General features: G+C 43.9%; 1 protein-coding gene across 15 annotated transcripts in view; it reads left to right on the forward strand.

The window, feature by feature from the left end:
- Window positions 1–27,090, forward strand: part of SORBS1 (sorbin and SH3 domain containing 1) — a 218,975-nt gene that overhangs the window by 108,956 nt on the left and 82,929 nt on the right. For all 15 annotated transcript variants that reach the window (XM_064463610.1, XM_064463611.1, XM_064463609.1 and 12 more), the window contains one exon: window positions 19,749–19,859. The gene's annotated coding sequence lies outside the window, so the exon portion shown is untranslated. The remainder of the gene's footprint in view (window positions 1–19,748; window positions 19,860–27,090) is intronic.

Genomic DNA, 27,090 nt, shown 5'->3' on the forward strand with positions numbered 1-27,090 from the left:
GGACTTCCTACCACCTCTGATGGCCAGCGCAGCATGTGTTAAGCATCTTGTGTTTAAATGCATTACAATTTATTGGCTACAGTATTTTATAATTGTTGAAGTTGTCCAGGTCTCCTGGTGCTCCGAAGAGGCTGTATCCAGAGACCACCAGCGATGAATAACTATCTTTTGGACTATGGCTGCAGCCAGGGTGCAGGTTTCCTCTGAGGAATCTAGACCCAAACCCAGCTTTTAAGAAAAGGGCCCTGGCCTCATCTGTGTCAGAGTAGGGAGGGGTGCCAGGATTTTAGTCACATTTGACGCTCGGTCACACAGCCTTTGTGGGACCTTTGGGAAGGCAAAAGGGTGACCATGTTATGAAATTGCTGTTTTAGTGTTCCAGACCTAGTACCACTTTCAGCAAGGAACTGTGCCATCTGCCATATGATTAGATTAGATTAGATTAGATTAGATTAGATTAGATTAGATTAGATTAGATAAGATTAGATGAGGAAAAAAAACCCCAACATCCAAAAAAAGCCCCCCAACCAAAACCCGGCACCAAGGTTTCCAGGTTCTTTCCACAATGAGTAGAGAAAGAAAAGCACTGCCATGTGGGGATTTGTTCCAGTTTATATGCCTGTCCTTGTGCAGGATGACTTGTCCTCTTGTAGCCCTTGTTGCTCACCATTAGCTGCAGAAGTAACTGTCCAGGTGCCTGGTATCTGGTTAACTCTAGCTAGGTGAGGTGGATCCTGTCATTACTATTTATGTCTCCTGTTTGTACATGCGGAAATGTCCATGTTTAGAATTCATGGCACCACTAATTTTATCTTGAGTGAGAATTATGTTTTACAAAGTTCACATATGCCTATGCTGGTGTGCAAGCCACACTTGGGCAACATTTTTCAGGAGAGTCTTGCTGCTGGAAAGCACTGGGTAGCTGGTCTTGGTGGGAAATAGAAAGTAGAGGGTCAAAAAGGGATAATTAAAACTGCAGCTCTCGGCAAGATCTAAAATTTCTGAAAAACTGAAACTGTGAGAGTTTCATGCTACAAATGCTTTGGATGCATGGTGCACTTGGTGGTTACTTGGAGCCAAATGGGATTTTGCCTTTTCGCATGTATAAAGTTGCTAATTACGGATGGACAGTTCTGCTCTGAACATGTCACATAATTCTTGTGAAAATGTAATGTTATGAATTTGTGCCTCTGAGGCCTGTAGTACTCTTTCACTGTATTACTCTAGTCTATGTGGCTCTAAAACGATCCTATCAATATTCTTATAATAGACAGGGACTTCCTATGATTAATATAATTATTTAATAGTTATATTACAACAGCAGTTGAAAGATCTGGTGCTGAACCTATTTTGTAAGATGCTGTGCAAACACCACCTTTTCTTAAAGAAAGTGTTAAACCAAAAGTTGCTCTACCTGTTAGCTTTTAACTATGTATCTTAACAGAGAGTAGGGGAAGACTTTAGATTTACCTCCTGGTCTTTGTCTTCAGTCAGTACATTTTTGTTTGAAAAGATAAACTGTTGATCTCTCTGAAAATGAGAACTGAAGACACATGATGTGAATGTAGCTCTGTTCTACCAAAGAATGTGAGTATCCAGAGGAAGTTAAGTACAGAGTTAAATCCGTTTAGTGAAGCCCAATGGCACTTGCATAAGTGGTGTGTTGCCTCAGAAGCCATCTGCAATTGCAGCTGTTTACATCCTTAAAGTTACGGTAATACCTAATTCTGTTTAGTGAAAGTGATCGTGTGCAAAAAGTTAAATAATTTCAGGAATAAATCCTAGTTTTGTAGGTTTTTTGAAACCTGGACCTGCTGGTATCCAAGCTGTACTGGGTGTTCCTTAAACAGTATGTGGGGAGACCCTGTTTATCGTTCCAGTGGGAGAGCTGTATTCATTTTGTTGGGGGTGGGAGGAAGGAGCTGTAGTAAGATACTGTCTGTCCTTGTCTTCTCTTTTGCATTGGTGGGGTAAGAAAACCTGGTTTGACTGCCAGGCTTATTGAGCTCCTAGAGTCAGGGCCCTGGTATGCCATGGGTAGTAGCAATGTCAGATTCTACTCTGCCATTTGCTGAGCCACCTCACTGATGCGACCCGAGCTGTTTCCTGGTAGGGCCAGTTTGGATGGAAGGCACTGTCATGCATGTCTGACAAGTTCCTCTTTGCAAGCCACTGGGCAGCTAACTTGTTTCACACAGTCCAACAAAGTTATGATATAGGTGTTACTTTACTCCTGGAGTGGCTTCAAGATTCTTTTGCTGGGGAGTAGGTATCACGTAGAGAGCAATTCTCTTCCAAATCATCCAGTTTCTTCATTATGTTGTTTATGCACTTCTCTAGGCATGCTTGTGGAGTGTGTCTGTTGAAGGGTGCCAACACTTCGCTGTATAAGCATATTAATTAACTCTTAATATCTTGATTGTAGACATGAAGCCCTAAATCACTTTGGTTATTTAGAGAAGCAGAGCCTGGAGAAGACTTTCTGTATTATTAAGGATGCTTTGTCATTTCAGGAGTCTACTGGCAACTGACTGTACCGTAGACTCAGTTCACCAGACCGCTTGTGGCTTCTTTTGGGACTTTAGACAAAACATCCTGCCTATGCTTCAATTTCTCCATTGACAGAGCAGGGACAACTCTTGCAGAGTCATAGCAATAGGGACTTCTCTGCTTAGAGCTGCTGTGGAGTTGTTGAGATGACGTGTTATAGCAATGTATCATTTTGTTCTGACTGAAATGCAGCATAATTCTCTTCAAGAAGAGCGTGCCAGGATTTTAGCACTGAAAGCAGTTCTCTTACTGCATCACCAGGCGAGTTCTTGTTCTTTGTAACATCATAGTTTCCATTTCTCATGACAGACTATTTCTAAGCTTTGCTTGTTACTTAGGACTGGATTATATCATTTTGTTTCTGTGGATGCTTTCATCAGAAACCAAGTCCAGATGTAGTGGGTTGGCATTAGATCAGGTTGAACTACCCAAGGTTTTGCTGAGACTAAATAAGGCTTAAATATTTTCATTCTGTTTCCACTTCACCTTACTTACCATGCTGGCATTGACAGAAGCAAGGCTGCTTTCCTGAGTGCTGGTCACCCTTCTGCATAGTCAGTAAGTGCTGTTAGCAGTGTTTAAAATACAAGTGACTTGTTGATGCAAGAGAGAGACAGGGGATTGAATAGCTAACCCTCCTTGTTTTGGCAAGTCTGTTAAGATGTCAAGTGGCTCATACGGTGGACAGGATTCTGAGACCTGCAGTAGCACAGCCCTGACATTTGGAACTGGCAGCCAGCCCTGAGGATAACAGTGCACTCAGTCTGTTTTCACAGAGATTCTCCTCATGGGTCTGTTTCTGGTAACAGGCTGCCGCTGGCAGTGCGCATGGCAGTTGGGGCTAATTGCTAACAGCCTTGTCACCTGTGACAAACAATTCATAATCAACTACTGCCTCTCTGCAACTCTGGGCAATTACCATGTGTGTTACAAGATGTGTTGTACCCTAGCGTATTCAGTAAACAGCAGCACTGTACTGACTTTTGCCTTCTGCTTCCTGAAGACTGCTGGTGGCAGCCAACTTGCTGCAAGATATGGCTACCACTGGCCCACAGAAGACATCCTTTGGTTTTTGTGTGCAGGAGCCAAGAACGTTGGATGGCTTACACTTGCAGTGGGATGTGTGCCAAAATACTGCTTTAAGGGCACGGATACCCCCAAAAGGGCCTCATGGTGAGGCAGTTTGACTTTAATTCATCCTCTTGGAACAAAAGACACAGTCTCCAACCCCTCAGACTAAGGTCTTGGAGCAATGTGAGCTATATGGAAAGTGCTGTTCTGATTTTTAGCAGTTGAGTCAGTAAAACAGCATGACTTAGTATCTAGTTATAGAAGAGGTTGGGGAAGGATATTGCTTGCCAAATATGCAAAGCATTTGTGTGATTTACTTCAGCAAAGATGTGAAATACATCCTACTCAGTCTGGGCTAAGGGGGAACTCTGGGGCTAGGAAAGCGCCAAGTGCAGTGGCAAATGGAGATTGGAAAAGCTGTGAACCCCCAAGGAGACGCCTTGTCTCCCACCTGCTTGAGGCCAGCTTGATGTGGTGATAGACCTACCTCTGGATTGAACCCCTAGGACAGTTCTCTGTGTAACAGAGAAACAGTGATATTTGACAGAAGATGAAAGTTAGTTTAGGCTCCTGTTTCAGGAGAGCTCGTGCAGTGCTTTGTTGAACGCAGGGTGGTATTGGAACTTCCCGATGCAGTTACGGCCAGTGCTGCTTTTCTAACAATAGGGAGGTCTCTGATTTGTGATACAATTTAGTTATGCAGGAAGATCAAAAGTCAACTGTCTTGTTTGTTTCCTTAAAGCTATCATAGGAAACATCTCAAACACTGCAAGCTAATTAACTGCAGATACTATTTAGTTGCCAGTATCAAACCTGTTGTATCATTTTCTGTATATGGACTTTTGAGTTCTGAAAACCATAAGTTAGAATTTGTCCATTTACTTATCTGGGGTTATGCTTCCTGAATACTTCCCCGTTAATTATGCAAATTATGAGGAGAATAAAATGGGCCAGTATACATCCAAATTTGGTTCACAGAAGTTACTGGAGTAGAATTTCTTTGCACTGCAGAATTCTGTCTCTTTCCAGGAAACACATATACTGGTGACCTCAGCGAATCAGTCAGTCTTCCATGGAAGATCTCATTCTGTACAACTGAGATTACATATCTGAGTGTAAGTTATCTAAACTGCATTAAAATACGTTTAGTCACCCAACTTTTCACAGAGCACATGCAGCATTCCTCCTTCCTTGTTATTACATGACAATTTTCTGATAGCAAAGCAAGAGAGCATTAATTTGTACAAGAAGTCAGGTCCACGTGAAGAACATATCACTGGTACACTGTGACAGAAATGCGTGCATACTGTGAATGTAAGTTAAGGAAAAACTGCACCTTCTCGACAGAAATCACTCCAACTCCCTTATTCTCTAAAAAGAAACAGCAGGATCCCAGTGCATGGATATAACTGCACTGACACAACCTTGGTAAAGTTAGTCATGGATCCTACTTCATATCAGTACCTCAGCAGATCTGCTTTCCTTTCATCAGCTCCCTCCTTTTTCAAGGGTCCTGGTCTTATTCCTGTTAAACAAAGAGCTGCTTCTTTATTGCTTTTGACATGGGGCTCACGAATTCACTTACAAAAAAATGCCCTGAAATCATGGGTGTTTTGCCATAGAGTATGCCAGGTTCATCCCCTGAACATAAAAGGTTTATCATTGCTACATCATCGGTAAGGTAAAGAGGTGTGATAATTGCTGCCTCAAGGGGCTGTGGAAAGCTGTGGGCCTAGCTAAGAAATTCTTCTACTGTGGAGGTGACTTTGGGGTGAAGCTAAGGCTCAACAGACACAGAGTTTCATGTAGTTACTTCCATGGTATGGATGTGGCTTGATGGTCTAAGTAGTGCATACTTCTAACTATTGGAGAGCCTTAGACTATTCTGTTGAGCCCTACTTTAAAAAACACAAGAAGTGTCTGGCTCAATAAAGTGTGGGAAACGAGGAGAAAATTTTTACTAATTATTGTGAAAGTTTATTCGGCTTCTCTTGGCACCTAACATAGCTGGGAGCTTCTATACCATATGTGAGCTATGGAGCGTTCAGAATGAAATAGTTCTCCTTTTAAGGTTTGAACATGTTTCAGGAGTAAAATATATTGGCACACATTACAAATGGCTGTGTAACAGTCAAGCACAGTCACCTTCACTGTGTACAGGTCTCACAGGTTTTGGTAGTCAAGAAACAAAGAACTGAGTCTGTAATGCTGTCTGCCTCTTTGGAATGGGGGTATCTTCCTAACTCATTCCAGTCCTGTCATGCCGGGAGCAGCTCTGTTTGCTCCGATTGCAGAGAAATGTGGTGGCACAAGGCTGGCTTACACTTGCTGAGAACAGGAGTACAATGCAATGGAAGTTCCCAAGGTCCTGGCGGCTTAGCTAATGAACACTGCATGTCTCTGTTAGTGTTTGAACATCTGTTTAGTTAGCTAAACCCCAAGACAAGTGAGCACCTTGCTCTTTTTAAGACAAAACTAATAATATTTGAACAACTTGTAGAAAATGTTTTGGCTCAGCATTGTTACAGCTAGCCCAGCTGTGTTATAATAAAGCCAAGCCCTTTATTATCTGAAGGGATGGATGGGGAAAAAAATATTTCTTATCATATTATAGCCAAATACAAAGCAGCTGAGCTACTGGTCTTCTGAAACATAGGTCACTTTTGCTATGGAGTCATGTTCAAACATCTTTCTAGCCCTTACCATCTGGAGGAAATTGTCTGCTTGAGCCAAAGCATTCTCCACTTCTGAATGCACAGCCAGGCTCTGCTTAGCATCCCCTTGGCTAGGACAAGCAAGCTGCTTACATGGGAGCGTCTGCTAAATCCTACACCTTTTTAAAAAAAGTGCAGGTGTGCTAGATGATGGATGGGCGAAAGGAATGAGGAGAGTTTATTCTCTTTCTATTAGCATGCCCATTTCTCTGCAGCACTGATGTGGTCTAGCCTGTGAAGTTCCATGAAGTCAAAGGAGTCTTCAGGTATAAATTTCAGTCCTTAGGTCTGAGGGGGAAGCAGCTCTGCACAAGTTCTGGTGCAGTGTTAACAGAGAATTCATCTAACCAAGATGTGGTCTCCTAAATGGCAGCGCTGTCTCAGGTTGAAAGTTTAGACTTGGATTAAACATATAAACATTTGCAAAGACATCCGTAAGAGTAGCTAGAATGTTATGCATCACTGAATAAGAAACAAGCTGCATTTGATCTGGATGTCTAATGCCAGGTAAGTTACTCATGTGCTTCTCTCAGATTTTAATACTTGTTTTCAAAAACGGAAAAATGGAGCAATGTCACCTCAGAACCATTTTACAAGCCATGAGAGTGCCAGATAATTTTGTCTTAGCCTTACAACAGTATCCTTCCTCCCTTTTGAAATTCTGCAACCATATTTGACTGTTCTGGCTGTGCTATCCTAGGCATTTTTGCTGCTCTTGTCAAGCACATGGCTTAGTTGTCTCTTGGCACCAATTTGTAATCTGCCATGTCTTTTGTCTCCGACTTTTTTTAATGATAAGTCAGAAGAGTTTATAGTTCATTTGAGTATCTGTGAGGTGTCCTCATCTCTCAGATATTTAATGACCATATTAGGGAAACTCTGAAAACTCAGAGAATCTAGATTATGGGATTAGTTCTGAAAGTTTAGTATGCTTACAGAATTTGAAAAATTACTTGACTGATAGCTTACATTTTTTGCAAAGCTGTAAACAAGAGAAGAGTAATCAAAGCTTGGCTGGTTCACAGATATGAATACTTCGATAATATCTCACAGGAAGGACAAGAAAAGGCCAATTATTCAGGTTCATGGATAGCATCTGTTCTGCGGGTGGTCTCTTGGAGTAGGTACAAAGATACGTAAGTCATGCTGTTGTACTACCCTTTCACCATCCTGAGTGACGCCTCTAAAATGTGAGGGGCCAACATGCCAGTGCAGGATGAGGAAGCATGGATGATGTTCTTAGTATTCTTCCTGTAGACAGAGAAATTCTGAGAGGTGTCTGCACAGCCTGAGCAGGTATGCTCCATTCTTAACTGGATTAACATTATATCTCACATCACATGGGATATTTAGCTATAAAGCATATCTGCCTCTGCATGTTGATAGAATCCCAATGAATAGAAGGACATTCAATGCAATAACAAAGTTCTTGTGGTTAATCTGTTATGAGGTACTTGGATTTTTAAATAGTACAAGGATCTTTCTATGCCATTTTGATTTTTGTTTTCTTCCGAGCCATTGATAATGTTTTTCAAACTTACTTTCTGTAGCCACAAAGAAGGCTAAGGTTCTTAATTATTCATACGGTTCTTTAATTAAAAAAAAAACAAAACAAAACAACAAACCCAAAACCCAAAAATAGAACAAAAGAAGCAAACAAAAGAAAAAGGAAGTAGCCTTTAAGGATGGCTCCACCTGCTCTGCAAGGTGATGGAGCCATCACAGCTCTTCTGCAGTGGAAGTACAGTGCTCACTTTTGCAGAAAATGCAGGTGGTTATTGGCTCTGGAGAGTGATGCTCACAGTCTGGGCCTACAGAAGCAATAAATAGAGTCTCTAAAGGGAAGTCAGTCTTCAGGAACATGAGTAGTAAACATTGCCTAGGCCTCATGAACACTCAGTTGATCTCACCTGGGGACCTGGAGCAGCCTGCCTTATGCCTGGGAGCACAGTGCTGACATAGCTAGGTAGCAGCTAGCTCAGGGCTTGCTCACATCTCTCTTTATAGCCCTGTGTAGGAAGTAGGCATTCCCAGAACATTATAATTTTTTTTAGCTGAAACCTAGAGATTCATGGATACTGCATGAGCTACAGCAGCTCAGACTTCATAGAAATACCCAGCTATCATGGGAGTTGCTCTCAAAGCACAAGAGGTGGCACAGCTGGGCCTTCTGCATTCACTCCGCATTTGACTTGCAACTGGTTAGTGTCCCCTGCCTTCACAGGGATGGAAACCCTCCTGGGAGTCAGGATCAAATTCTGTTTCATGCCTGCTGCAGAGTAAACTGTGAAGGTAGCTGGACCCAAGGAGAGCTACTGCTTTGGCTGTATGCCTTCTTTTTGTTGAGCTTGAAACCCTGTTCTCACATTTCTCACGTCCTGGCTGACTGAGGCACATCCTCCTGCATCAGGGAGGAGGACAGAACTTCCCACTGGGTATATTCATGGAAGACAGATGGGAAAGCAGCATCCTCTTTCAGGTGCAACTCTCCCCTGTCTTGAGCTTTTGAGATTACTGGACATGTTAGGCTTCAGTGCTATAGGAGACTGAAGAAAACCTCTGATTTGATTCAGGTTTGACTCTTGCTAGCTACACCTGACACCTGGCAGGATGTAGTAGCAGTCTGAGGTGTTTGCTGCTCTGGGTCTCTGTGCACAGGTGGAAGCGACTGAGCTCTCTTGGGGGATCCTCAACCAAGCACAGCATTGTCCTGCCCCCAGCACCCAGAGCACTTCTGTAATGACCAAAGGGAGACTGTGGCTCCTGAGAAATGTCACCAAGTATTTAGAAAATCATTCTGCTTGGCAGTATTTCAGCTTCTTACCTTGACTTTTGCCTCCCTTGTCCTTTGATACTGTGGGCCTCTGCATTAAAATAGGATCTGTGTTTCCCAAAAGAGAATGCCTGGAGGATGGTGTGAAGTATGTGTATTGTATGTTCATGGTATTGCCACTTCAAATGTTCTTGAATCAGCAGGTGGCTCCTCCTACCCCAAATTAAGTGATTTCACTTAAAGAGTCATGAGGGGGAGTTGTTTGTCATGTAAGAATATACGCTAGAATGACTTCTATTTGTCTTCTGGTTCTGATCCTTTCTGGTTCTTCAAGTTTTTCTCTTCACTGTGGGTGTCAGTAACTCCCTGATTTTATTTTGGGGGTTGTTTTTTATTTATTTTAGATGAAAGCTGAGACTCTTATGTAATCTTCTGTTTCCATCAGGTGAGGCTTTATGAAAACATCACGCATTGTAAGAGTTGACGCTAGATGTGCAGTGCCTAAGGGTATATCAAACAGGGAGGTGGCACTTTCTGCTGTGCCCATTCTTAACTGACTGAGAGATTTTATACAGTTTAGAGCAGCTCCATAAATGATTGAGGGCAATTCTGGATGGGTTCAAGCTTTGAGAATCCCCCAGGAGATTTTTGGTTAACGGTGGAATGTTATCACTTGACTGGAGCTATGTGAGAAGACTTCTGTATTTTTGTGGCAACATTTTGGAACTATTTCAATTACTAGGACAGTGGATGTTAAAAATCCGGGCTGGTATTTTAACACCAGGGCTTTGTTGAAGACAGGGTGGCTTTTAAAGCCACTTTATGAGAAACAAATCTCTGTCAAAGTTTGTGCATTTTGTGGTGATCTGAATATGAAGACCAAAGATGGAGTTTTTTGGTGCTTATCTTCATTCATAGGAGCAGACTGAGTCACAGCTGGGGCAGACTTTAGGGGGAGAAGGACTCTTGAGCTTAAGTAAACAACTTGCTCATTAGCTTTCCAGCTTGCTAGAGGAATAGAAATACCAGTTGTTGTACCAGACAAAACCGTAGGCTTGCTTACTGGCTTTGGTACAACCCAAAACTTCTAAGGAGAACTTGAACCAGTGCTCCCCCACGGTTTGGGTGCCCATCACACACAAGACCATGTAAGGGCCAAATAGGCATTTTACAGCCTTTTTAATCCTGACAATGACTCAGAAAGGGCAGACCCTGTCTGAAGGCAGCAGTATGGGGCTGCAAATGGAGGAGAGCTACGCCTTTGGATTGATTATCCTTGTAACTCTTCATACAGCTCTCCCGGCTGGAGGTATTATTTATAATAATACCTACATATAATATATTTTATATATATAATATTATTGTCTAATCCTTTTTGAAAGCCAGTAAAGCCATTTCCCTACAGTATTCCCTCCCTGCCCTGTGATAATAAATTCCTCAGGCTGATTTTATGCCACTTTAAAAAAATTATTTTTATAAAAGAATATCTATTACACTTACTGCCTTTTTATAGCATGAAGCAAGGTAAATTGTTACATCCCATTCTTGCTTCACAATTATTCATTCATTAATTCACCTGCAACCTGAAATCAATCAGCTTTTCTTCTTTCCTTCTGTCTTTTCCAGGTAAATATTCCTCTAATCTTTCTGTGTAATCTCAGTGTATGTTTGTAATTTTTAGTTTCTTAAACACTGATTTGATTCAGTTGTCTAGTCTTTCAAGATTCCTCAGTATATACATTGGTGAGCAAGTCAGATTTTCTGGGCAGCTGCTCCGAGAGTGCCTGATTCTTCTGTGGCTGTTGCCTGGAGCATTATGAATCCCAGCCCAGGTAACGATGTGGTTCCCCAGGACTTTAACAGCTCCCGTGTACCTGGCCCAGGGCTGCTCCTTCCTGTGCTTGAGACAAGCAGGAATTTCCTAAATCATGTTTGTGGGGCCCTACCACCGTAGGCAGGGTCCTGCATAGTCCAACAGCAACCACAGCAGCCTTGAAACTGCTTTCTGTGCTTCCCCCCTTCAGCATCCCAGAGCAGCACCCGACAGCATGCGGTAGCTGTAACTCAGCATGCTCTGGCCCAAACACTGATCCTCTGAGAGCTGCTGTTTAATCGGTTTTAGACTCCTAGGAAGGCCATCTGAGCAGGAGACGTTCTGAAGTGAGATGTTTTCACCCATTTTAAGGATGCAGTGTTCAAGCACAAGATGTTGGCAGGGAATCTCGTGAGAATTTCTCCCATAGCGATTATAATCTATTTTCTTCTGTTATGTATAAAGACATCAAAACAACATGAGGTTTAAAGAAATATGAAACATGAATTTGTTCTTCAGAACAGGAAGCATTTTTCTTTTCCTGTAGTCCTGACTGAGAGCCTTAGCATTTGCCCTTCATTTTGCCAAGAACAGATCATGTTTTTCAGGGTCTAAGTCTAATTTCTTAATGAGAAAAGCAACAAAGAGAAAAAGCAGTCCATTTGTAAAATCTCAGTGAAAGAGAAAAAGCAGTCCATTTGTAAAATCTCAGTGGAAGAACAAAATAGGCGCATATGCCAATGCAGGAGGGTGTGTGTGAGCACGTGCGCAGATGGGGATAGAAGCAAGCGATGCAACTTGCTTCCATGAGACATGCTTGCCGTTTCATCCCAGCATGAAGCTAGTGTACAGAGAAAGCAGAGGCACGTTTCACATCAGTTACAGAGCTCATGGACAGTATGTCTGTGTCAGCTTTTCTGTGAGCTGATAGTGACCCCATGCAGTGCACCGTTCCTTTTCTCATTGCCGTCTGTTCAGCATTTCACAGTTTCTCAAATCACTGGAAACCTGCTATTGATTTTTGGATGTGTCCTAAGTTTGATGTAAATTTTATACAGTGACCTCCTACTGCCAGAAAAAAAAAGATTTCAGGACACCTTCAGCCCAACATCTATCCTTAAATGGAAGATGTTTGCAAATCGTTGCAACCTATTTATAATCCTCTGGGAATGCCTGAGCTGAAAGGGAAGCACCACCACCATAATGCTTATGGATCTCTGCAGATAAGATCTTTCTTTTCATGGGAGAATTCAGCCACTTTAGCCTTTGTTCTCCATATTTTGGTGTGCGATTTTCTCTCTTTTAGTATATGCACAGCAGCACCACAGCGTAACAGTTGTGTCTGTTTTTGTCCAGCATGATGTGAATTCATTCACAGGCAATGCAGGCTCTGCATTAGATCACACAGATTCTGCTCTGGCAACGGTACATCTGCGTGACATGCCCCATTGCTCCGCCAGTCTACAGCCAAACCCTCTTTATGTCATTCCACTCTTCCTTTTCTCATTTCCATCTGTTTGTTGTTCCGGAGTTTCCTGAATAACAGGGACACATTGATTGCTTTGAGATGTGTTATAAGCTTGTTGTGAGCATTTTCTTTCCTTTAATAGCCCCCTTTGCCAGGCAGTGCAGTTGGAGGATGTCGTAAGGAGAACTGACTTTCTTCCAGCTGTTCTGCTGAAGCAAATGCCAGTGGCTCTTCCGTGTGTTTCCCCACTCGTTGCCCGCACCGATTTTCTATTATTCTTGGCAGATATACTGAGGCCTGTTATTGCAGCCACTGAAAATTAAGGGGGCCTTGTCCCTTGAAGTGTTAGAATAAAAGAGTTTTTTAGCATTAGGGAGGTGAGGAAAGGAAAATAAGTGCTTGTACTTTGAAGGATTATTGATATAAAAAAATAAGACAAGGAACTTACTCCTATTCTGAATTTTGCATGCTTCACCGTTTTTGGGTTCATTGAGGTAAAATTCATTACCATAGTTGTTAGCTGTGAAAAATCATATTCACTGTGAGGTTAACTCATGTGGCTGGATTTAAAGTCCTGGCTTTATTTACAGCTACTTAATGTTTGCCTCAAGCTGTGATAAAGACCTTACACTTTAGGGCTCCAAGTGATTTGCAAAGAGGTCAGGTAGAAATTAAATACTGTCTTCCTTGCAGTGTTCTTGAGATGCAGCGGGAGGATGCAAGAGGAAAAGGCACGTGCCTTCCACTGGAGCACTGGGTGCTGGCTATGGCCAGGGTCAGAGCGCTGTGGTGCTGTGACCCAGCAAGGGTGGGACCCCTGCACCACCTGGAGCTGCAGCTGCTGCCCCCCACCCCCCCCAACACTGAGTACCTCTCTGACTGCAGCATTTTCATCCTTGGTGCAAAGCCCTTCTGGAGTGATATTGCACAGGGTGGGGAAATCATTCACTGCTTTCTCTTTATCTCCCCCTTCTCTGTTGCGGTTTCTTTTTTCTAGGCAGTTACGTGGTTCTCAGCCTTTTTGAACCGTGGTTAGTCTGACCTTGGTGAGATTTTTGTTGCATTATTTTTCCCCTCTCCCTGGAATGAGGGGCTGTTGTTTCCTCCTAGAGAAGTGTAATAAACACAGTGCCCAGAGGTCAAGTCACTATGTGTTTGACCCTTTGCCTTGGTCACTGACCCACTTTTCATTCAAACACGTTAGTAAATACTGGCACTTCTCATGTCTTTAAGATTCATGTAATCGGAAGATTTGAATTGGAGGTATCTCGTACTATTATGGGGCCCGGGCTGCCTGCCAGCTTTACTTCTTGAGAAGCAAGTGTTTAGTTTTGTGAGTATGAAGCGTGTGACTTATTCTCCTCCTTGACATGCTTTAATACATGTACTGAGTGGTGATTTACGTGAGGATGCACTGAGGCTCTGCTTGAGCTGAGAGCACTCGGTGCTCTTTAATCTCACATGTGGAAAGAGGAAATGAGTTAATCTGCGGTTAAATATAGATCTGATGAAAGAGGTGGGAAGGGGAGGGGTTGACTGTAGTCTCACTTAGGTTGGGGTCAGTTGAGAGTAACCTCTGTATCTGGATGATATTACTCTGGGGTAAGTCATATCCCACCTCTGCGGAGTTGACAACATTAGCTAATGGAAAATGGCGACAAAGTGAGAATATGCCCTAAGCCCTGGCATTGCTGCAGTGTTGTTCTCGCTGGTCACCCTCTGCATGTTGATGACACTTTTTTTTTTTTCCCTCCTTTCCTTTCAAGAGGTAACCAATGGATTATAGGGGTAAGCAACCGCACATTACTGAAATTACATCTTAAGGACCAAATCTGAGAGTGGATCAGTGTTGATCTACAGGCTTGGTTCTCTGTGGTTGCCATGAAGATGTACCGTGTCTTTGTTCCTTTATTTTGCAGTGTATGTGTGTTTTCTATTTATTCCTGTCCCCAGCTTTGAGATGGAGATGCAGAAGAATTGAGGAACCAGGACACCTCCTCCGCAGAAATCCTCTTCTTCCTTTGTGTGCAGATGTGTTCTCAACCTCTGCGTTAGACCGAGAGCTGGCACCCACCATTCGCGCCATCTTCCTGCGTGCCTGGGTAGTTTTCGGAGGGGAGGGCACGTTATGGTATTCCTTACTGATACATATTAGCTGCTTCTGAGCAGTTTTCTCTCTGCAAAGCTGCCTCCTGGTATGCCAAACCGGGCAAGGAGGGGTGCTTTGCACCGGGCTGGCCCTGCTGCCGGGCCGGGTGTGCTGCCTGTGCTGCGAAGCAGTACGCTGCCTGCCTGCCCGGTGTTGCAGGAGAGGTGAAATGGATTTGGTAACTCATTTGGGCAGGTAAAAGCAGACTTTCAGGCATGGGCTGAGCAAACCTGAAAGGAATTTCACCAGCAATCAAGAGTTGCCTCTTCTTGAGAGGGCAGCTTGAGCTAATCTGTTGTGTGCTGACAGTGTTCGTTTTTCAGAAGAGCTGAACCCAAGTAGTCCAAGTGAGGAATTTACATTTGGAGATCACATACTATGTGGGTCATGTGTGATGAGCAGTGGTGAGGAAAGCCACTGGTTTACATAAGCTCACTAAGATGAAATGTCTGCCAGTTAGAAGATGTCTTTTTTTATATTGCAGAAAATCTGAATCAGTTTTTAGAGATCAAGATCTGGCCTGGAACGCACTTGTGCCTCTTTTGTTGATTTCACAGGGAATCACGTGCTTTTGCAGGATTTGGCTTGGCATGTAGATTAGTAGCAGCGTCACTGTTCTCTTCACTCTTCCTGTTGGCCCAAAGCGATATTCTGTGACTCATTCTAGTCCATAGACACAGGCTGAGCTCGGGCCATCTGTCCTTAAGCAGTCCATATAGATCGTATGCAAACAGTTTTGTAAAATCTAATAAACTATCCAAAAGCCAATAACATTAGAGGTGGCTTATCAATAAGAGTCTGATTCTCAGTATTATTATTAATTGTAATTAGAAAAAATGTTACCAGAATCTGGTCTTTGCTGCACCAGCAGAGGATGGCGTTTTTGTTGTATTTGATGCTTACTAAGCTAGAACTCACAAGATGGAGTGGCTTAGATAAGAAATTTTTAAGCATCAACTTAGCAAGTGGTTGCTCAGGTGGAAGACAGGGACCTTGTCCTCCCTTCCACACTGCTGGTTGTTACTGTACCAATAGTGATGATTGACTTCACTCGTAGCTTTGCTATCTGAAGAGTACATGTGAGCACTGTCTGATCAGCATTGAGAAAACAGATGAGCTTAATTTATCTTCACTGTTGTTCAGTTTAATTGGGTGGCTTCTGCCTTCTGTGGATTATGGAGTGCTCACATGGACGCTCCTGCTACCAGCCCTGCGGGGAGTGGTAACCTCCAGCAGGTGAAATGGTAACAAGGAGTTTTCAGTGCAAACACCTTCAAAAGATGGTTTATTTCCAGCCTTAGAGGCAGTGTAGACCAGTGAAAAAAGCATTGTGCTAGGAAAGCAGGAGCTACAGTTTCTTCCTGGCACTGATCCTGGTGTTATGTGATCAGGTCAAATCACTTCTCATCCTTGCATCTGTTTCCCCTTTATCTGTCTTGTCCATTTAAACTCCTTGGAAAAGGGGCTGCCTGTTCTTATGTGGACAATGGCAAAATAATAATAATATTTTTATCTTGTCTTACAGAGCTCCTTAAAGCTGTTGTTTTCTGAATGGCCTTTAGATCTGAGTACTGTTGGTTGGGTTTTGTGGTTTTTTTTGTTTTTTTTTTCTTTCCAACGCTTTGTTTTTCCGTTGCAGAGTTGGCCCCACACTGGTGTGTTTGATTATGGATTCATTACCATTGTACTTACTTTGATTTTGCAGCTTGGTGCCCAAATCACAGGGCACTGTACAAACAGCATGATGAAGTCAAGCAGGGTCAGCCCCTTTCTCTTTTTACCTTGAAAACAATGTAAAACTCCTACGTTTCTTTTGCTTGGCACCTCCATTTCTTGAGCTCAAGGCTCCGTGTGTGTCTGCTGCCCTCCTGTTGCGTTCAGGTGTGAGATCACTTGGACAGTGTTTTCCATTGCTGCCTGTGGGGTACTGGAAGCTGTGCTGTCTGCTTGGTTGTGTGTGAGATCAAGCTGTGAAGTGTGGAAAATAAATGCCAGAATAGCAGTGTGCTGAGCTGATGTCCATCCATGTCGACAGTGGGTTAGTTGTGACTAGGTGCCATTACCTGGGCTCACAAGTGTACGCATAGACTTCTCTTGCTGGATCGTGCCTGGCCACTGTCTGTGACAAGGCATTTTCTCCTGTTTCTCACTTCTCCTTTTTGCTTTTGGCAGCGGTTCTTTCTCCATGGGGATGCAGTTTAAGTGTGGCCTGCGTCCAGCCCTTTTAAGAAGTGCCAGGTTACTGGCTGTTGATCTGAGAAGGCGGGTAGCTGGATAGTTTGATTCTGGACTACCGGAGTACTGTCAGCCACTGTATCAGCCCTCAGCATAAATAGAGCAGCCTCCAGAAACACCTGTAAAAATGTGGACTTTGGTACTTTTGTACTTTAGCCTCATGCCCATCTGGTTGCTGCTGTTCCCTTCCCATGCCACTCTGAAAAGCCCCTTATGCAGGTTTGGGTACCAGGACACCAAGGCTGTAGCTTGATGCATCAGAACAACACAAACTGCAGTTTTCCCTAAGCCGCAGTGATTTATTTGACTGCGGATTTGAGCACTCTAAACTCAAGGAGTGTTTAGAGTTGGGGAAACCCCTACTTTAAAAAGCCCAAACCACCAACCCCACGGGAAACCTCTTTACCAGCAGTGTGGTGAGGTGGTGTTTTTTTTTAATTTTGTGGTGCATTTTTTTTTTTCTCCTCAGTTTGCTTGATTTCAACACTCACTTGTTATATTGCTGCATTCATCCAAAGTTTCCAGGTGGGAGCACTGACCCTGCTGTGCGCTGCTTTTGTAGCTCACTGAGCAATTTTGTCACCGTTGGGGCCTGGTTTGCTGGCTGCTTGTGCAGGAGGAGTCCAAGTACCTTTTGCATTATTCAGCAGAAACTCTTTCAGCAGACCTTTCTGTTGCAGTGGGAATCAAACTCTAACAGCAGATAAAGCCAGAACACAGCTGAAGTCTAACAAAATAAAAATTTTAAAATGTTGAAAACTTTTGTCAGTGTCCTTTGTCTCTGACAAAGCTAGTGCTACCCTAATTTCACTGCCATTGACAGGAAGGGAAGTTTTGTCACTAACAGTCGTGGGTGTAAGGTTTGCCTGAACTGAATCCTTCTGTGAATCCTGCATTGATTTTTCGCCAAAAATAGCTTCTTATGGTCCTCCAGGAGCTACTGTGGGGCATATTTCCAAGGGGAAAGTTCAGATATTTAGCTACGTCTTCTAGACTGGGGCACAGACCAGCCCTAACCTGCATCCTGATTCCCGTGTCTTGCTGTGCTCCCTGGGTATGTGCCAGGTTAGAGCCTTAGCTGTAACAACTCTCAGCACCAGAGGAGTTTCTCAGTTGCTTTTCATGCTGTCTACGCCCTCCTCCCCCTCTCAACCTAGCTCTTAGTCCTTGTGATGAGTAATGAGTTCTCTGGTTTGGGCAGCTTTTGATGGCTGGGACTCCAACCAGCTTCAGCCTTTTGCCAACTCACAGGACAGGGCAGGCTGGGCAACCAAAGTGTAGTTAATGTCAGCAGGGAAGCTTCTTGTGTCACAGCAAAACCAAGGCTTGGCCTTGCCACTGGAATATTAACTCTCCCTCGGTGCATACTCTCAACGACTTTATAGCAAATTTTCTTGCCAGTGCTAGCAATAAGCCTTTCAAATGTGTGTCCTTTCATTGACCCATTTGTGCTTGTTAGAGATGGAGAAACTGCCAGACGGTCCTGGATAGACAACTCTTAATTTGTTTCAACTTGTGTCTTCCTAGGACTGTTCTAGTTTTATTGAAAAACTAGCCTGGTTCTTCTAGGCTCATTGTTTGGGATATTAGCAGGTCTTGAAAGAAGTCTTGAGGCTTGTAAAAACATCATATTATTGGAGCTCTGTGAGCATGCTCTGAGATTGCTCCCAGACAAGGTCCCTGTTACTCTATGAGAGTTTTTACTGCTGAGCATCACCTTCGATTTTCTCCGTGCCATTTATGCCCCACATGCATTGTTGTGAGGAGATCTAACTGGTGAGGCTTATTGGCTGAAAGGGTGGTTGTGCCAGGCCCTTGGAGATTCTGGCCTTGCATTGTTTGTTGAAAGAAATGTGGCTCCACTCCCCTCCGAGCTTGAGTAAAACACGCATGAAGATTTGTTCAGTCATGCAGTGTAGATATGTAACTTTGCTAGCTGGTCTCCTCAGGTTCTTTTAAAAGTTGTTGAATGCAGAGAAGTATGAAGAAGGCAATGTAGAGAGAGGCTGGGTTGCCCTCTGGAAGAACCCCTCTCTCCATTCTGTACAGAAGAAGCTTAGGGTGACTGGCTGACCAGTTCAGCCTGAGAAGTGACATGATTAAAGTTGAGCAGTGTCAATACTTACCTTATAAATCAAACTGCAAAGACATCTCACTGAAGCCAGGCTGCTATTAATGTTATTGAGTGAAACAATAAAGCTGCACAGCCATCTATCAAATCAATGTAAAATCTAACCATTTAGACTTAATATTGGACTGGAGTTAAATAGTCACATTCAGAAATCCGTCAATGCATGCAAAAAATAAATTGTCCTCTTTGAATTCTGTGGCTGTCTGTCTAGCTGTGTATCCTAACCAAGGAAATTGTCAAAAGACAACCTGATATATGTTTCTTATTATGTGTCTACTACCTGCCCTTCCTTCTGAGCGTTTCTATTCATGGCGGTGGGGAGTTACATTTTGCGGCTGTTGTTACCCCTAGCTCCCAGCCCAGGCTCTGTGTCAGACAAGCCTATTTATGTATCAAGGAAAGCCGCATAAGATGTGTGTTCACTTCTCTTTTTCTGCATTTTGCAAACCAGTATACTAAATTAAGCTGAAATCAGCAGTGATTGACATCAATAAACAGACTGTAGGTTGTAGGGAGGCGTGAGTGTTCGTGCTATTCAGCTGTCCTTGCTGCTTGAGGGGGGGATCTCTAGCAGAAAGGCAGGAAAACGGATGTGGTTTCAGCCTTCCCTGGAGACAACCGTAAATATTGGTTCTCACATAGGGGATGCTAGGATGCGGATCTGGTCAGCCTGCTGTTTAGACTAACTATGCTTCCTGCACGGTAAGCAGAGTGAATTGCTTCATCTAAAAGTAATATTATTTCTGTGAATGGCTGACTGCTTTGGTACAGCCGTCTCAGTAATTTTGTTGGACAGCAGGACTAGTGGCACTAATTGAATTTTCTTCCTCTTTGACTTTTGTAGGTATGTGCTGTTATGTAGCAGTTGCATGTGAAGAAAAGACGGAGTGGAAGTCGCTGTCAGAGGATCCTGTCCTTCTAAGCTGGGCCTGAAGAGTTCAGCCAGCTGACTGGCGTGAGTACCCTGAGAGGGAGGGGAAGTAGCACATCACTGGGAGACCTCATCTGGACTTGGGGCACCAAAATTGCATATCTCTTCACTTGAAGTGAAGGAGTTTTTCTTCCCAGTAGCAGCCTACCTGAGTTGTGTAGCAGAAAGCTGCGTGTTGGTGAGAGCACCACTGTATTATATGGGGGTTTTTGGTAGGTGAGCTAGTCAAAAGCTCCAGTTCTTGAGAGAGGATCAAGCTCCAAGTGCTATTTTTGTGATGAATCACACATGCGTTAGATAAAACCTAGCAGTCCTAGCAAGGATTAAATTCACCTTTGCCACCATCAGATATGTTCCTTGCTTATTATCTGCATTTGTGACATACTTTTCTGTTTATTTTGATGCTGGTGCCAGTAAATATTTTGTGCCTCAGTCTAGGTCAGAAACATGTGGAGGTAGTGGGATTTTGGAAATGGAATGAGGGTTAGGTTTTAAGATAAAGACTGAAGTTTAACAGTTGACCTTGAATAGGCTACAAATCCAGGTTTAGCACTGGTGCTTCCCTGCATGGCAATAGTCAGCTGGATTCATTGTCTTATATGTAAGAGGCCATTGGGTTAGGTTTGAATGGATGTTGGGATGTGTGACTTGACCTGGTGCAGGTTTAGGGCGGTCAGGGGCTATTGGACTGGGATCAGGGTTTGGGGTGAATTATGGAGTTGTTGACATAAGATAAGGTCAGGTCCCCAAGGGGCTACTGGACTAGATTTAGGGTAGCTGCAGAAAGCTACCTTTTAGGACAGCTACAAATACTGGTGAAGCTGATTTGTTTCTTTAGAGGAGATGGTGTGGGATCTTTGGGGCCGTTTGGTGTAAGATTAAGTCTTGGGTTGAAAGAGACTTGACAGTTCTGAGATAAGGTTTGATATTCGTACTTGCCTGAGGCAAAAGTACCTCAGCTTTGAGAACTCTGCATTGAAGCAGATGTCTTAGACACGATCAAGGCTGAGGCTCACAATTCAAGCTCTTGAGACATTTTTCCCCCTTAGGATGACTCTGGTATGGAGCCTGTTTGTGATCAGGAAGGCAAAGGTCAAAGCAGCAGTTACAGAACACTAAATCTCTGGCATCCAGAAATCATCTCCACTCCTTTCCCATATAACACTGTACGTGATATTTGTCTCCATGCCAGAGTCACATCCATACTGACATCGTGCTTCTCAAGGGTTGCTTATGTTTCTCTCCTTCAATGATACAGAGCCTTCCAGTAAGGCTGTATCAGTCTCTTGCATGTTGAACATGCAGAGGCTTTTGTCAGCCTGACTGCACTGTGTCTTTTATGAACTAGTCCTCTCTGAGGAAGGAAAGTCCAGGCAGTTGGAGAGGAAGCTGGAGAAGCTTTTGGGATGTACCAAGCCAGGTTTTGTGTCATTTTCCTCCCTTTGCTTCATAAGCAAAATCACATGGACCCTGCTGTTGAACTGGTACAATTACTTGGTCTCTTCTAGAGATGGGTTATTTTATACCAGGCCTGAATATGATCCTGTGCTTTGGCTGCAAAAGGGAGCGAACTTCCCTCCGCTCAGTTTGGCTGCTTTAGAGGGAAGGGAATGTGATACTCGATCCTCTTCCAGCCAGGAAGATGCAATCAGGCGCTGATCTGGAAAAAGAGCATTACCAAGAAGCCTTGGTTCTGAGACACATGCCTGGGAGTCACAGTGCTTCATGTCTGTGCTGTGGCTGACCTGTGTCATCAACCAAGTGGTGACATCTCCTTTCCTTCTTCCTTTCTCTCCAACACCTGCTCAGTCCTACTGGCTGTCAAGTGACATCAAGGCATGGCACATCTGTGCTTCAAGGAGTGCATAGCACCGAGTACCAGGGCCTGGGTAACCCATATAGGAATTTGGAAGAGAACGGCTTACTCTTTAGCACCTGTGCCGGGTTAGGTGGAGCTCTAAAAGGCTCTTTTTACATTACATTTTTATATGAGAGAAAATATTTACTTTTCTGTAGTGTGATGACTCTTTTCCTTTAGTTAGAGGCCCATGGGAATGCAGGGAAGTGCTTGTATACCAAGCTGTTTTGCATTTGTTGTTTTTTTAAGATCTAATTAAGGCATTGTGTTGGCTTTTAATGTGACCTGCAATGCATGCTGCAGATCAACTATTCACTTCAGACCTTTAGTCTAGGCATCTGGCACTTAATGGAGACAAAACAGTGCTAGGCCAGGCAAGCTGGACCAAAGGTACTGGTGTGGGGGGAAGTATTTAGCCAGTGCACCAGGAAACAAAGTGAGTCTATGAAAACACAGTGGGGAAATCTTGGCTATTTATTGCTGTCAGAGGTGTGGGAGGCAAAGTGCGGAAAATGCTACCAAGTAGGTCCAAGACTGTTTCTCCCACAAAGGAGAAAAACTGCCCTTAGTGCAGGCACAGAACTGTTGCAGAGGTTGCTACAGAATTGGTGTTCCACTGATGGCCAGGTTTCCCAGGGCCCACTGGTCAATAGCTGCTGCTTTTCTCAGTTCCTGAATTCGTTGCTTCAGGTGAATGCTGAAGGTTGCTCAGACATGCTGCTGGAAGGTGCAACGAGTCCTCCTTTTGCTACTTCCCCTGGAGACAGAGCAGGATGTCTGCTAGAGGAAGGCATCGCCCAGAATGTCGTTTTGGCTCCAGCCAGCTGATCGCACGAGCTCCACACCAGCTCTGCCCATCTTAGACTATATAAAAGGTTTAAATGGTACAGCACCGTGACAGAAACCAGAGCAGCAACAGTGAGAGTGAGTTTATAGAAAGCAGGAAGATGGAGTTCTCATTTTTAACATTGAACTTTTGGGAACAGATGGAGAGTCAATGATACAGAGATGCTGGAAGGGACAGTGTGTTTCAAATGTTTTCCTTAATGTCTTCCCAGTCTGCTCACAGATTCATAGTTTCTGCCTGTTCAGTACAGGGCAGTTAGTATAGGGTGTGAAAACTTCAACACTCCTGGGCCTTCAGAGGTGGATGTTCCCCAAGGCCTGTTGAGCTGTGTTTTTTGGGCTAAGGGATTTTTGACACAAAGGGTTGTGGAAGCAGCTCATGGCCTGACGGGCAATGTGTTTGTTTACTTCATTCCAAGTCACCACAGTGAAGGGTCTGGACTTTCTGGATAGAGGTAATGACCCAGGAGCATCTTGACTGAGCCCTGTGCTGATGCTAACAGGCCAGTCCTGCCTCTCTAAATGGCCAGTGGTTTTTGTTTGGGGTTTTTTTTGTTCTTTTGTTTTGTTTGTTTAATCTGGTTAGGAACCAAGAAGAATCTAATCAGAGCCCAGCGGTGCACTGAGCAGCAGTCATTATCATTACTTAGTCATCCAGTTGCTGTTTCTTTGCTCTGACAAGAAATGTTCGTGTGTTTCCTCTCAGTATACCCAAGCATTGCCCTTGGAAGACAGATTTAAAGTCAGTGAGGCCTTCAAAATTTTGTGGCAGCCACAGTTTGAGGGAGAGGAACCAACTAGAAGTGGGAACTTAAAATCTCATTAACTCCCAAAAGCAATGACTTTTGGCTGTGAACTGTGAGATATGATTACTCTCTCATTAGCTTTCATAGTTACAAATGTAACTGGTTAATCATTCCAGCCAGCTGGCCGGGTCAGAGACAAATCCAAATCCCTCCCCAGCCTGGTGTTTTGGGCTGGATCTCTACTTACTAAGGACACACAGAGCAAGTACATTGCGCAGAACTGCTAGGACTTACTTTCCGTGAATGCCCAGGCTTGTCTACTGGAAGACATGTTGCTTCTTTTGGCTCTTCAGTTCTGTTCCTGGGTAACAGAGGATCAGCTGTGGGTAGCCTAATTTGATATTCACTTGTCTTTAGCAATTAGGGTGCAGGGAAAGGCATTGCAGGGAAGTACTGAGATGGAGAGAGAGCAGCCTGAATTTTCTGTGCTGCTTCTGCTAGTTCTGCTAGTTTCCTACTTTACTGCACTCCTACCTCTCCTTTTTTACCCTTAACCTACCAAATCACTGTCTTTGGAAGAGGCAGTAAGCTCAGGTGCTGGCCTGATTATGCTAAATATCTGAGTATTTTGAGTCTGAAGAATAATGAGAGAATTTTACAAAAATTAGCTTCCTTGCACGTTATACAGAAGATGATTTTGTTCTCACTGTACCTTAAGGTTAATTTAAGCTCTACAGCACAAAGGTTAAGAGCACTAGTAAACAGCTAGTGCTATTAGAAAAGCTTTTAATATTGATTGTGCTGTATTCTGTTACCTTCACAGCCAGCAGTGCCTTTCATTGAATGAGGTGCTGGTTGGATCATAAGGATGGCTCTGGCCTAAACTAAGCTTGTTATACGAAGTGCCATTGATGGTCTTCTGTAGTAGAGGAACAGAGCGTGGGTTCTCCTGTCACACACAATCCAGTGGTTGCTGAGCCTAAGCCTTGAGTCCCACATCCCAGTTTGGCACATATGCCACAAGTCACAGCATGCAAGTTTTGCTTCCATTTTGCCTGAGTGTAAGTGGCAGTACCAGGTACGATGGGCTGGAGGTGCTTATATGCAGGTGAGGATACATGTTTTGTTGATTGCATGCTGTAACTGCCATTAATTTCCTTAGGGCTTGAGTAAACGTAGCTGAACCCTAAGTTTTTCCCCTGCACTGTGGTATTTAGCCAGTCCTGAATTCCACAAAATTGCTTGGACCAGGGTCAGCAACTCTTCAAGGTAGATGGGCATGATTATACTTTCTTTTATGCATGAGAGTTTAAATAGTTCAGCAGATCACTGGGAGTAGGGAGGAACTTCCACTCGGGTGACTGCTGCACAGCTGGTCACTCCCAGCATGTTGGTGTGAGGCAGTGCTTTCCCGCTCCTGCTGAGTTCTCTAGTCAGTAGAAGACGGCAGCAGGAGTCATGTCACTCACAGAAGTCTGACTTAAGATGCTGTAGATCCCAAATCTTGGTAAACTGTGATCCTACCAGGTAGGGGTTTTTTTTGTTTTAAATGAGGGATCACCATCCTACAGCATATCTCTTACCTTCAACAGCCAGAAGGGACACTAGGACAGCCAAATTATGCATTTGCTTTTCTCAGTTGTTTGAGAAAATTTTCTAGGAGTTTGTGTTGTAGCCCCTGCTTTGTTCTCTGTACACTTAGCAGGTTATGAGCTTTCACTGGATTAATACACATATTATTGTTACAAGGGCCTCTTGCCAGCCCTTAACTTCTGCCCTGCAGACTTGCTCCTACTGGCAGATTAAGCTCCTGTCTAGTGCTCTTAAAAGGCCTGTATACATCTTTACAAGGAGTTTTGCTCAGTCTGGTGACAAGCTGAGCCCCTTCGTGCCTTGCAGATTCAGCTGTAAGTGCTTCCTGAGTCCTTGTGCAGTTGCACTACGCTACCTGGCAGGTTGTAGGGGCTGCTGACAGCAGTGTTTCATTTTGTGGTGACACTGGTTCCCGTAGCTTTCAGCTGGGGAGGACTGAGCTGCGTAGTTCAGGCTCAGGTCTGAGGCATCCAAGAGGATCTGGGTGTTGGGAGCTTTGGGGCAAGCTAGGGCTTATCTCTGATGGCAGGGAAGGTGCTGTAAAACTATCCTAACCAGAACCTGTGTGGCTGTTCTGTAACAAAGCAGAAGCCCCAGCCCAGCAGGGTGAGGACGCTGGGTGAATACGTTTGTGCTCATTCGTGGTACTGAGTGGAACTCTAGCAGAAGTGTGTTGTTTTGGCCAAGTTTTGTTCCACAGTTCAAACCCCAGAACTCAGAGGGAACTGAACTGAAAGCATGAGCATGATGTAAGTTTGCTTGCCTTCCTCCTCCATCTGCAGAACCAAGTAAGGTCAATCACTTTTGCTTAGCATCTCCTGGAACTATCAAAAGTACCTCCTTTTCTAAACTGCACGTCACAGCACCTCTTTGACCTCTTCTGGTGGCTGGAAAGCCAAGCCCCATGGCATATTGGGGTGGCATAAAAGAGCCAGTATGGCTGTGTGACATTTATCAAAACACTGATGCTCTAGCAACACAAAAACTATATGGATTGTGCAGCAAACTTTCCAGGGTAGCTTCTAATTGGAACAACCCACTCCCTCCAGTGAAAGGATTTGTTTATGACTTTGGTAGCAAGTAAGACATGGTGAGGGTAGGCTTGTCCAGTGGCTGCTAGAGCAGTGGTCCAGAACATCCATGTTAGGCCAAAGGCTTCCTTTGTTGTGCAAATTGTTTTGCCCCTTTTGCTATTGCCTTCAGCTGTTACGATAATGTTGTCTTTCACAGAGACACAGCTATTATGGGGGAAAATACAGCAGTGATTGTGTAGCATTAGGTGCCAGGAAAACTGCAATGGATAGTACACTATTACTGTGGGTCGATGGTAAAACAGCAACACTTCATGAAGTGTTTTATCCTGCGCTCAAGGTTGACTTTGGAAACAACCAAGCTATGTGGCCATGCAGCCATACAAAGCTGGCTGCCCACTTCTCCCTTCACCCAAGTGGAATAGCAAATTCTGTGAAAATTAAGTTTTCCATCCAGGTGGTTGTCTGTAGCAGAAACTCCTCCCTCCTTGCCAAGTGTTGCTGTACACTTCTACGGGAGAACTTATCTTGGGCCGCATACCTCCGGGACACAGGGCTCTACCCACCCTGGGGACAGTGATGCACAGACATCAATACGATGGATACCAAATGTCCGTGTATTTGGCTGCGTCACACGCTTATATAGCTCTCGCGGTTCCTGTTCCTGCCACTCCTACGGGGAGGAGTCTATCTTTCCGTCACATCCCGTGATCTTCTGGTCGCCGATCCCTGTCTATTCCCCTACAGCCAAGCAGTTTCAAGGTTGTTTAAGCTGGTTCCTGCAAAGACGAGCAGTGTTTCAGACCCAATCCTTGATCTGAACTTTCCTATCTAAGTTTGGACCTGAGCCAGCCGCTGGATCCTTCCCTGCTTTGTCTCTCCCTAGGTGCCATTCTTTTGTCCACTACCTGTTATTTTTACAGTATGGTTTCTACTTTCTTAGCATTTTAATCATGGTCATTTTTATTACCTGAAGACAAACTATCAGAGGCTTGTTTATAAAGCCCGGCTACACAGCAAGCAGGGCTTCCAACTGACATGCTCTCACGTGGTCCAGGCCCCACAACAGGCTTGAAGGAGATCAAGGAGGTTATCTTCAGGTGATGAGGGAGGTCTTCTGTTGTGTAGGGTTGTATAAACAACTATGTTTCAAGTAATTTGAGCTGGTGATGACTGCACAA

Source organism: Phalacrocorax carbo, chromosome 12 (genome assembly GCF_963921805.1).
Source record: "Phalacrocorax carbo chromosome 12, bPhaCar2.1, whole genome shotgun sequence".
Lineage (NCBI taxonomy): Eukaryota > Metazoa > Chordata > Aves > Suliformes > Phalacrocoracidae > Phalacrocorax > Phalacrocorax carbo.